This window comes from Leopardus geoffroyi, chromosome B1 (assembly GCF_018350155.1).
Source record: "Leopardus geoffroyi isolate Oge1 chromosome B1, O.geoffroyi_Oge1_pat1.0, whole genome shotgun sequence".
NCBI lineage: Eukaryota > Metazoa > Chordata > Mammalia > Carnivora > Felidae > Leopardus > Leopardus geoffroyi.
In genome coordinates this window covers 119228820-119241810 of record NC_059327.1, presented here as the reverse complement: position 1 = coordinate 119241810, position 12991 = coordinate 119228820, and the positions used below count along the sequence as shown (strand labels likewise).

The 12991-nt window shown below is 39.3% G+C and overlaps 1 protein-coding gene across 5 annotated transcripts in view; it reads right to left on the bottom strand.

Moving 5' to 3' along the window:
* The window catches only part of SLC9B1 (solute carrier family 9 member B1), a 75689-nt gene extending 65481 nt beyond the window's left edge, over positions 1-10208 (bottom strand). For 3 of the 5 annotated variants that reach the window (XM_045471502.1, XM_045471534.1, XM_045471527.1), the window contains exons 1-2: positions 10062-10189; positions 1950-2043 (exon numbers count right to left, since the gene is read on the bottom strand). The gene's annotated coding sequence lies outside the window, so the exon portion shown is untranslated. Of the gene's footprint in view, positions 1-1949; positions 2044-10061 lie in introns of all 5 variants that reach the window. The other 2 variants (XM_045471533.1, XM_045471512.1) reach the window with 2 other exon arrangements.
* Between the last annotated feature and the right edge of the window lie 2783 nt (positions 10209-12991).

Here is a 12991-nt window from a genome sequence, read left to right as displayed (position 1 = left end):
TCCTAGTTCTTCATATGTCAAGTACTTTTGGAGTATATCCTTGACATTTTGCTGTGTAGACTCTGGGTCCTGTTAAAATCCTATGAAAAATATTTAAATTTGTTTGTCTCAGTAGGTAATCGACTTGTTTAGGTGCAGATCATAAGCTCTCTCTTACTTTCTGTGGGCACTGGTTCCAATCTCATTTGTTTTTAAAGCCTTTGCTTTGTGGTTTTTGGTGTGTTTCAGCATGAACCACTCAGGGGTTATTCTGTGACTTGGGCAGTGTTTTTTCCCTCCATATTTATTTTAAATTAAAAATTCTTTATCTACGGGGCGCCTGGGTGGCGCAGTCGGTTAAGCGTCCGACTTCAGCCAGGTCACGATCTCGCGGTCCGTTGAGTTCGAGCCCCGCGTCGGGCTCTGGGCTGATGGCTCGGAGCCTGGAGCCTGTTTCTGATTCTGTGTCTCCCTCTCTCTCTGCCCCTCCCCCGTTCATGCTCTGTCTCTGTCCCAAAAATAAATAAACGTTGAAAAAAAATTAAAAAAAAAAAAATTCTTTATCTTACTTTAGTTCTTAAAGCCCTTGCAATGCTGCTTTAGGCCTGTTTCCTGCATGCACAGCTGGAGGTGACCCAAGGCATCTTGTTGCGTTCATATAGAGAACTAAGGAACCTCATTCTCCAGCTTTTCCCTCTCCTAAATCTGTACCCTGCTATATCTCTCAAAGTCTCTTTTCCTGGTTTCTCTGGTCAGAAGATGGGGTTTTTTCCTCTGAGTTATAGCTGCCCATAATGTCATAAATAGGGCCTGCCCTTGGGAAAAAAACCACAAAAGGAAAACAACAACAACAACAAGGATTCTTCACATTCTCTTCAAATGATAGAGTCCATTTTCCCAGATCTTCAGTCCATAAAAATAGGTTTCCTATTGTACTTTTAACCTTCTGTGCTGTCCTTGCATGGTTTTATCACTGAAGCCTGTCTTCAGGTCAAAGCTGGAAGAGCAAAAGAAATTCACCGTGTGGTTTTGACTCTCCACAATCCACCTCCTTTTGTTTACTTTTCGATCTCAGGTAGTTGCTCTTCACATTTTGTCCAGAGTTTTTTTATTGTGAGCAGTAAAAAAAAGAGGTTGCAGTAGACCTATTACATCTTGGAGGGAACTGGAAGGCTATATGCTCCATAAGAGAGAGGGACAATATCTGGTTTTACCCTTGATCTACATAGTGCCTACCACATGGTAGGCCCTCAAGAAATATGTGTGCAATAAATACTGAGTGAACTGAGAATTTTAAATGCCAGATATTCAAAATGACAACAAAACCAAAAATATTTCTGCGTGTTAACAAAAAAAGGCATCTTTTGTAGAAGAGTAAGATGTCCAACACCAAGAACAGGCTTTACAAATACGTTATGAAAAAGGAAGCAAATTATAGAATGACGAAGATCCTTAATGATTATGCTGCAAAGACAGGCAGGAAATCAACAGGACAACTTAGTAAAAGGTTCTGTTCCTATAGAAAAAGACTAAAGAGTAGAAGTTTTGAAGAACTAGGTAGGACCCTGGCTAGGATAGATTTTTGATACAAAAATGGAGGAAGGTAAGGAAGAAAATCCAGATACTCGAGTAATATAGGGATCAGAAGCAGGCTAGGCAGGGTATTTAACCCTTAGCTCTCTCCCTATTGCCCTCTTCTCTTTTTTTTTAACACTGTGCTTATCTCCTTTCCTCTTTGATCTAGATATCTCCTTCTATTTTCCTTTGGACTTCTTGCTTCCCCTAGGACATCTTTATCTATTACATAATCAAATTTTCAAAAGTCGATTTCCTTAATATAATACAAATTTTATAATTTAAAATGTAGTTCTCCTAATAACATTCTTAGGAGTCAATTTCTTGACAGAAAAAATCTGGTCAACAGCTCTGTGCAATTATGTGAAATAAATTTGATATAAGCAAAAGCCTACCTGTATAAATCAGAAGTAATTGTGGTAATCCAGGTGTCTAAGGATTACAGTGACTGTATTCTGGTATGAGTCCTCTCATTATACGTCTGGATAGCTGGCATAATGGAAAGAATGAGGGCTTTGAAATCAGAAATACACTAGTTGTACGATCTTGGGGAAATTATAGTATCTTGTCATCTTTTAATGAGCATAGTACTATCTACTTTTCTTACTTTACACTTACAGCTAGAGAAAGCAGAATAAAATTTGAGACAAGTCCATCAAATTTGATTTTACTAGACATCAGGGCATGCTTTTTGTACACTAACAAACAGAAGACTTCAAAGTAGTTTATATTTTAGTATCTTATATTTATGATCACCTCAATATCTTTTTAAATTTTTAGGCTATTATTTATTTCAATAAGGTTCTGAAAAATCTCATTTGGAATAAGGCAGAAATAAATAAATATGTACCACATATCTTGCTATCATGGGGATAAAGTAAGATATTTGTATAGTTCATAACAAAAGCTATGGTAATCAATTAATAATTTTTATTATAAATAGGAACTGTTGTCATATTGCTAAACTTTGCTTTTAAAGTAGTGGAAAATTTGGGGTGCCTGGGTTTCTCAGTTGGTTAAGTGTCTGACTCTTGATTTTGGCTCAGGTCATGATCTCACTTTCTGAGTTCAAGCTCTGCATTGGGTTCTGCACTGACAGTGCAGAGACTGCTTAGGATTCTCTCTCTCCTTCTCTTTCTGCCCCTTCCCACTCATGTGCTTTCTCTCTCTCTCTCTCTCTCTCACTATCTCAAAGTAAATAAATAAACTTAAAAAAAACACACACACAAATTAAAAAAAAAAAGAGCAGTGGAAAATTTTGATGGATTTAGAGGTTCTAGTTTTATTAGAATGTTTCTTTGACTGTAAATATTAGTAACAGAAACAGTGTTGTATTATAGAATTGGGAATTCTAAGCTTCCTGCTTTTAATCTGCCACATAGCATTGAGTAAATTTCTTGTCACTTCATCTCCCTGTACCTCATTTTCAAATTTATAAAATGAGGTAGAGACTAAAGATGTTAGATGATCTAAGGTCTTTATCAATTTTCTTTCTTGCTTTCTATTCTCTTATGGACCTACTAAGAAACGGCATGAAAGAATACCAACACATGTTGCTTGGGAATTACACATCTTATATAAATATCATGTATGTATGTGTGTGTGTGTGTGTATATCACATAACAGAAATTAATTGTCTTTCTCTGATGTGTGCTCTTGTTACTATACACTGTTCTTTGGGTTTATCATTTTGAAGCAATGTTGTGCAATGGCGACATCTAGTGACTATATCATATATCATTCAGCAAAATTTATGGCCAAAGAATAGTCCTTAAATATGGATAATTCACGCGGTGGTTTAGCTACATACTTTAAAATCATTTCTCATCTCTCTCCCCAGAAGATTTAAGAAATAATAATTAAGTTTGATAGTAGTGTTAAAATTGGATACATAACTAGAATTTCTTTCAAAAATCAGAATACTTACAGAGGTAAGTATAAACTATTCTAAGTGAGATTGCAACTTGTTTCCTTCCATTGAAAGCAGAGCTGGGATTTGAATTCATGTGTGTTTCAATATGTAGTCCATGCTCCGAGCCACTATGCATTACTGACATATAATGGTCATTTAACGTGTATTTATTACATGAATGTTTGGTAAAACATATGCATCATTATCTGCTTATATGTATTGCTTTAGGATCTTTGGAACTCGTGTTGTCCTTCATACAAAGAAGTCTTTGTGACTGTACATCAAAGACCATTAAGTAAAAACTATAATATAAGCCTTTCCAAACAGATGAATTTGAAAGCTATATCCACAAGGAGAATATTCTTTATACAGAGCATTCAAATTAGATCAGGGTTTTTTTGCTTGGCTTTTTTTTTTTTTTTTTTTTTTTTAAGATAATGACTAGCTGGCATATTATTTAATCAGGACAATACAAATCTGGGCTAAACTAGTACTCCAATTCAAATTGACTTTGCCACTGTTAAAATTCCTATGGGAGTTAGTGTTTGTTCTCAGTAATCAGATGTTATCTTGAATTTTTATTCTTTTCAGATGCCTAGATCTTGTTTCCACAATAAAATAGTAAGGTATTCAGGGTTCAGAGCATGATTTATATCCTTGACTTTCTGTTAGCCCCACTACAATGGTTTTTCTCACCAAATAATAAAGTTACCAACAACTTACCCAGAATCCATGGTTTTCCACAAAATGGCATCAAACCATCATGGCTTTCTCTCTAGTCCTCTTGACCCTACATTTCAGTCATACTGAACTACTAATTGTTCTTCCGTGCATTTTTGTTTTCTTTGCTTGGAATACCTTCCCACTGCATTTCTTCTTTGTAAATGATACCTATTGCTTAAGTGTCATTCCAATAGAACTTCCTGCAAGGTACAGCACAAAACTAGAAGTCATCTTCCCTTTTTGAATTCTTACATCACTTTGTCACTTGTTCTACCTTCATTCTCTCTCTCTGGTTGTCCTTGGTCTTCTTTTCATCTATCCATCCTTTGAAAGTTGGGGTTCCTCAGCATTCTTCCCTATCCCCTCTTCTCACTCTATATACATTTCTTAAGAGACTTCTTTTACTCTCATGGCTCCAATTATGACCAATATGCTGATGAGTCTGGCCTAGAGAAGCTCTGTTGAGATTCTAAGTAGTGTATTTAACAACTTATTGGATATCTCTACTTCATGGTCTTTACAAGCATCTTAAGCTCAATATATGTACAACTGAACTCAAGAGCTTCCCCCACTAAATCTATTCCTTCTTCAGAGAATTTCCTATCTCAGAGAATGAAACCACCATCCACCTACTTGCTGAAATTAGAAACTAAGGACTCATTCCTTCTCTTTCCCTACTGACATTCAGTGAGTTACTAAATCATGTTAATACAAGCTCCTAAATAATTGAAAATTTTGTCCACTTTCTCTCAGTATAAATTGCCACTGTGCCAGCCCAGGCCATAAGCACTTTTCCACATACGCCCTGTAACGGCCTTCCAACTGTTCTCCCCATGTCCAGTCTTGGTCCTCTGCTTGTAATCTCCACAATGCAGCACAAACTAAAATGTAGCATGATTATGGCAACTTCCTGCCTAACATTCCTCAATGGCTTCCCATAGAAGAAAAAAGTCCAAGCTCCTTAAACTCATATTACAGAGCTCCCTTTAATAAGGGCTAACCTTGTCCCCGTCTATCTCCTCATTTTTTAAACTTCAGCCATGCTATTTTAGTTCTTAAAACTTGCCAAGCCTCATATCTCTGAGACTATACATTCTGTACGCTGTCTTCCAACCCTAAACCCCTGTTTTTTGCACAACTAACTCTATATCAGTTTAGAAGTCCTTCATTTAGAAGTTCCTCTAGGAGGCATCCTTATCATAGCATCCATCCCTTATCACAGCCTGTATCCCACTATTATAATTACTGGTTTAACTCTCATCATTTTTTATTTGACAAATATTCAGCAAGAGCCCACCATATAACTGGTACTGTATTCATTTTCCTTTGTATATAGAATTTAGTCAATACAGGGTATTGTGGAAGCATATATAGTATGTTGGAAAGGGCCTAAGAAATGCTACTTGGTGACTTGCATTTCCATCCATTTCCCTACTGGATTAAATCAGTGCTGATTTTGTAATCATTTCTGAGTTCTCTACCTAACACAGTAGATGGCAGGTAATTATCTAATCTCATTAACTGCTGAATTTTAAACACAAACAAAAAGTTTTTAAACTGTAAAAGGCCTCTAGCCAGCCATTACTTTCTACCTAGCAGAGTTTTTTGTTTTTTGGATATTACTTTGGATATAATAGAGGGTAAAAAGCAAAGAAACAAACCACTATAGTAAAAAAAAAAAAAAAAAAAAAAAACCCAAAAACCCAAAAAGCAAACAAAAAACAACCATGGGATTTTGTCAGAACACTGTGGTTAATAATTCTGCCACTTACTCGGTATGTGGCCTTGGTCAAGACCCTTAACCTCTTTGAGCCTCAGTTTCCTCATCTGAAAAAGGTAGTTATAAAATCAAATGAGATACGAGAAAATAAAAACATAGCACAAAATGTAAAAGGCTACCCCAATGCTATTATTATCATTATTATTATTATTATTATTATTAGCGTGAATACAGATCAATCAGGTTTCCCTATTACTGGTCATCCCAGCTCTACAGGCAACAGGATTTCCAAATTTTATCCTTCATCTTTACTTTGCCACTTAAGAGGTAGGCTTTTGCAATTTAATAAACATATATTGATGGAAGTGGTTAAAAAAAAAACTCACAAAGAAAACAAGCCAAAAAAATTAAATATTAAAGGAATAAGAGAGACAAAAAAAATTAAATATTAAAGGAATAAGAGAGACAAAAGCAGCAGCCTATCTAGAATTTGGATATATGGATCAAAAAATAAATCAGATCACAATTTTTTTTTATTTTTTTATGTCAACTGGAAGGATAGGTGGCACAAAAGAGTAATGCTATGAGCTATTTCTCAGGAAAACTGTAACCTACTGAGTGGGCAGTCAGGATATTTGGGTTGAAGATCTCACTTAGCCACTAGAATATCCACGTAAGCCAACCCTTATGGTCTTATGGCTCCTTGATCTCCTTGGCTCCTATGATCTTTTCCTCCACCCTATCTCAGCTACCCACTTACAAGGCTACAAATCTCAAATGGGCACTTGATTCTGCCTAGCTATGCTACTATGCTTCTGTAGTATTGCTATAGATGAATATTTGTGTCCCCTCACAACTCATATGTTGAAATCCTATCCTCCAATGTGATGGTATGAGGAGGTAGGGGGTCTTTGGTAGATGATTATGTCATGAGAACAGAACCCTTAGGAATGGGATTAGTGCTCTTAATAAGAGTTCTTGGGAGCTCTCTAATCCCTTTTGGCTTTCTATGAATCAGAAATAGGGCTCTCACCAGACACTGCATCTTCCAGCACCTTGATCTCAGACTTCCCAGCCTCTACAACTATGAAAAATAAAATTGCTTATAAGCCACCTAGTCTATGCTATTTTGTTACAGCAGCCCAAACAGACTAAGACAAATTACTTTCTTCCATTTTCTAAAATGACTATTTTATGCCTTCTCTTCCTACCCAAACATTCTTTCTTCTCTCTCCTTACTGATCTTGCCTCAGACTTTCTATTTTATTGAGAAAAAGAGAATCACTATCAGGCAGAAACTCTTTCCTGAGATCACTAGATCTACTCATTTATCTGCATCTCTACCTATACTCACTGCCTTTCTTCTTATTACTACAAATTTTATGTTCATGTTCCTGAGCCAACACTGCTACATATTCCCTGGATCCCATTCCCTCTTGTTTTCTCAAAGACTTCACTCCTAAAATATACACATTCTCTCTTACACTATAATTTTTTTCTTCTCTGCTGAATGATTCCCATTAGCCTAGAAACATACTTAAGTATCCTTATCTTTCAGAATTCTACTTTGACTCCACATACTCCTCTATTATCTACATTTCTCAGCTCTTCTTCCTGAAGTATCTTGAGATGTCTATAGTGGTGTATCTATTCTTCACATTACATTTTTCCCTTCATTGTCCTTGTCAAGACACATAACCACTACATGCTGCCAAAACCCAATGATCAGATATCTTTACTTTATTTGACTTTTCAACGTGTTTCAATAGCACTGGCGTGCTTTGTTGTCTTGACTTTTAAGTCACCGCACTCTTTGGATTTTCTTCCTACTTCACTGGCTACTTCTTACCCAATTCCTTTGCTTGCTTCTTTTCTTCTGCTTTACCTCTAATCATTGGAATCCTCTCTATGAATACACTTAATCCAGATAGTTTTTTCTACATGCTGATGTTCCTCAATTTTGTATCTTTGGTTCCTTACACAGAACTCAAGACACCAGATTTACTTTAGATTTCTAATAAGCATAGATCAAATTTTAGGTGAACAAAATAAAAACAACCTCTTCCCAATGCACATCAACACACACACACATGCACACACATGTACTTTTTCTTCTTTAGTCTTTTTCATTTGGTAAATGTCACAACCATCCACTCAAATTCAAGACAAAAACCTAGGAGATTCTTTTTTTTTCTCACCCCCTACATTCATAACATCACCAAATCTGTAGGTTCTGCCCCAAATATACCTTATATCCATCCACTTCTATACTACTTTAGCCCAAACTATTGTCATTCCTTCCTGGATCACAATCGTCTTCTGCTACTAATCTTGTCACCAACCCTATGATCGATTAACCACATAACAGGCAGAACACATCTGTTTTCAATGAAAATCAGATTATATTACTCCCTTCCAAGAGAACTTCCTGCTGGTTTATCATCATGCTTTAAATGAATTCCAAACTTATTCTATGGGTAGATCCTCATGACCTATTCAAAGCCCTGTATGATTTGGCCCCTACCTATCTCTTCAAGGTCAAGTTGTACCACTTAATCCACATTGAAGCTAGAGCAGTCTTTGTGGTGTTCCTTTAAAGAGTCAAGTTCTTTCCTACTGTAGGATTTTTGCATTTGGAATTCCATTTAACTGCAATGCTTTGATCCTACTATTTCTGTGGTTGTTTTTTTTTTTTTTTTTTTTTTTTTTTTTTTTTAGATCACTGAGGTGTTAGCAAACATCAGGTCTTCAGAGAGCCCTTCCTTAACCAATCAATCTAAGACAACCTCTTCCCCAGTCTCTCTCACTTCATACTGTTTTACTTCTTGACTACACTTAACATTATCCAAAATTTCCGCATTCCTATCTTGTTGCTTTGCTCACTAAATCTTAAGTTCCATGAGAATAGGAATCTTGCCCGTCTTTCTTACCATTGTATTCAGAATAATTGGCAAAACAGATTTCCTAGAGATATTTAATGAATGCCTGTTCCTGAGTGAATCACTCACTCTATCTGATCTCCCACATTTGCAGACTTGCTAGTGCTAGACTTAGCTCTGGATCCAAGGAATACAAAAACGAATAAGGCATGGCTCCTTGAGGATCTCATCCATTTGTCTCTTCAACAAATATTTACTGAATGTATATTATACTAAGCTCCAGGTACTATTAAATCTGTTTAGTGAAAATATGAAAATAACGTACAACATGAGATGTACCATAAACATGTTACTTTAGATGGTACTATTATTGCACTAGCCTCTTCCCTCTTGTTAGGTAACGGGCAGGAGCTCATGACAAGAGACAGCCAACTGATAAAAATGGCTAATATACATTTTGGTAGTCACTGAAGGCAATAAATATGAATGCGCTCTTCATAGACACATAGTGACTAAACCCTTTGGAGTCACGAATTCTGTAGCTGAGATAGTAACAAGTGTTAACTTTCCACACTGCTCTTGCACAAATTACAATTTTATTTACGCTTATGGAGAATTAGGGAATACCCACGTCAATTGCTCCTCTGCATCTAATTTTTCAGGGACCTGGTATGGGCCTGCAGAGCTCTTGTAACTCCTGAATGCTGTATACTGGACACATGGTACCTGTACAACAGTTGCTCTTAGTCTCTTCAAAAGCATTGAGCTAAAGGGCTTGTCCAGTGTAATAAAGCCAACAGAAACAGGCTGGGGAGGGGGAACTGAGAGGTGGGTAGGTTAGGGAGGAAAGCCTTCCCAGGATAAGCTACCAATCCTGGAACACACGTCCAGTCACAGGAGCACGTTAAAGTTCATTTGCACATATTCACCCTTTGGACAACAGTCTACCCTTAATAAAACTAATTTTCCAGTCAGCCTTGACTGACAGATCTTTTTTCTTGCGAGTTATCTGTAAAATGAGAGGAACAGAGAAGGAAAGGAGAGAATAAAGAAGACAGCGATGTGGGATGAGGGAGTAAAGAAACGAGTCAGGGGGAGGAGAGAAAAAAGGTCTGTTGCTGTTTCCCCAGCTTCTGACAAAGGAGCCCACGTCTGCTCCTGAAGCGGGAGGAAAGGAACTCCAGGGGCCTACAGGAAGGGAAGGACGGCGCAGGATGAGGGGCCAGTGCCCAAGGGCCTGGAAAGGGTGAGAGTTGAGAAAAATGGACCGTACCTACAATTCCTTCAGCATCCCTCGCTACCCCGGGAGCAGTCCCGGCGCCCAGCAACTGCCGCGTAGACCACGCGCTGCTCTGGGGGAAAAGCCGCCAAGGCCTGAACTCCGCGCGGGTGCTGGGGCCAGACTAATGGCCGCCAGCTCAGCCAAGGGCAGCGGGGCGGGGTCTGGGTGGGGTCTGGGCGGGGCTGGCAGCAGGGCGGGGCTAATGGAGGCCCCACGTTTAAGCGGCCTGCCGGCTGCTCTGGCCTGCGGAGGCTCGGGTTTGGGGGTTCCCGGGACGGCGTGGTGTGCTTTCAGTCTATTCGACCCTTTCCTTCCCACGTCTCTTGTGAATGGTGACTTATTGCGTTGTCAAAGTCCAGGTACAGAGTTGACATCACAGGGTCCTTAAACCAAAAAGCAGCGCCAGGGGCTGCACGTGTCAGAAATGACTTGTCAACTCACATCAGTGTCCCCTTAAGTCAACTTAAATATAGTACAGTTGTAAAAGAGAATAGTCTCTGGGGTTAAGACTGGACTCAAATGTCAGCACTGCCACTTTATAGCTGCGGAACTACAGGCAAATACATAGCTTCCCTGAGCTTCAGTTTTCTCTTCTGTAAAGGACATGGTTGGCAGTGGTGCGACTACATGACAAGTGTCTGGAACAGGGCTCGGTACAAATAAACACTCAAATGTCCTGTTATCAGCATAAAACCTTTGTGTTTTTGTCCACATGAGATCTTATGTGGAGACCTTCATATGAAACAAATAAAAGCAGTTGAGGGTGGGCCCCCAGAAGCTTTGGGTTCTTAGTTCTGAGGCTCTTCTAATGGACTCTGCAAGCTTCCTAAATAATAGACGAAAAACAACTCTTATTTCTCCAATAAGAATTACAAACTTCTTATAGAGACAAACTGCCCTTTTCTAATTTTGCTCCCCATACCGCAAACAACTTTGGTCCCTGCACACACCATATCTTTTTTTGCCTATGTGTTTTTTCTCAAGTTTTTGGTTAGGACTGTTTTCTTTCTCCTTTTCTTATTGCTCAGGATATGATTTAAATTACAACTCTTTCTTGGGTGATCAAATAAAAAAACTCTCCTTCACCTTTAGCATGATGTAGACATCTCAAAAAAGATTCAAAGTTATTTTCTCCCTTGTTTCAGGAGAGTAGATAAGATTTCTGTGATTGTAGGGATAGGGAAATGCTTTGTTCTCATGGTAGGGAAGGGAAAAGCAGGATACTGGTGCAAAGCTCTACAAATGGTAGAGCTGGGAAGAAAGGCTTTTGAGAAGAGTCTGAACAGGGTACTGCTCTGTGCTCCAGATGCAGTGAAATACTGGAGAGTTTAGTGCTTTAGGGTCCATCTAAGGAGGATGGAGGACACATAAACAAGTTCTGTTCTAATTGGAACAGAAGGCTCAAGCCAGATTTAATTTGGCTTAGTCCACTAAACCTGTATTATTTGCTCCTAAAATGGCATGAAGCAATTATTACCTGTTGGAAAGAACTACATAAGTTATTCATATAGAAATAAACGTTCTGAAACATTTCAAAAACTATGTCCTTCATTTTTTTGAAGATAACATGATGAAAATTTAATAATGGTTTAAAAAACATCTAAAAAACACCAATGTCTTCTCCTGTAAAAACTTAATAGAAACTTAAAAAAATAAGTCAGTTATATTTTTGCAACCATGCCATTGAGAGCAAAACACTTTTGAGGAACAAGGATGACCTTATTAATGACAGCATTTTTCACTAAATTTGATATGACAAAAATAGCTGAAAAATATCTTCTATAAATCGCTCTGGGAGAAAAACAGGGAAGATGGCGGCGTAGGAGAACACTGGGCTCACCTCGTCCTGCTGATCACTTAGATTCCACCCACACCTGCCTAAATAACCCAGAAAACTGCCAGAAGATGAGCAGAATGGACTCTCCAGAGCAAAGCGTAGACAAGAGGCCCACGGAAGAGGGTAGGAAGGGCCAAGAGGCGGTGCACACTACATGGACTGGTGGGAGGGAGCCGGGGTGGTGGAGGGGCAGCCTGCCTGGCAAGGCAGAGCCGCTGAGTCTGATTTGCAAAAGCAGAGGGGCCTGACGCAGTGAGTGCTGACAGCCAGCGGGATTTAGCAAGCACTTGGAATGTTATAAGTCAACAGCTCTCTCGGAGAGCGTGAGGGCAAGAGGACACCGGGAGGGAGAGGTGTTGAGCCTTGGAAGACAGAGCTCAGTTCAGCAGGGAACAAAGATGCTGGCCAGTGCCATCTCCCTCTCCCATCCCCCAGCCAAAACCCTAAAGGGAACCTGTTCACCAAACTTGCTTGCATGGCACAAACACCCTACGTTGTGCTTCTGTGGATCCATCCCTCAGACCAGGTCAGCCTCCCTCCCAGTGCTGCAGGGCTCCTCCCGCAGGGGACCACCAAGGGCAAAATAAGCTGAGCCTGCTCCTCTGCCCCTGTGTACTTTGTGGATCCACCCTGGCTAATATGCCAGATCCCATCAAAGCAGCACCACAAGCCTGGCAGTGTGCAAGTAACCCAGACAGGGGCCACACCACTCCACAGTGAGTCCTGACCTGGGACAGGGTGAGATAAGGTACACACCACTCTGACTGTGGCCCCAGCAATGGGCTGGGGACAGACATCGGGTCTGACTGCAGCCCTGCCCACCAACACAGGTTACTCCAGACACCACAGGGGAAGTGCCCTGCAGTTCCACGCCACCCCAGGGACTATCCAAAATGACGAAACAGAAGAATTCTCCTCAAAAGAAACTCCAGGAAGTAGCGACAGCTAGCGAATTGATCAAAAACGATTTAAGCAATATAATGGAACAAGAATTTAGAATAATAGTCATAAAATTAATCGCTGGGCTTGAAAAAAGTATAGAGGACAGCAGAGAATCTATTGCTACAGAGATCAAGGGACTAAG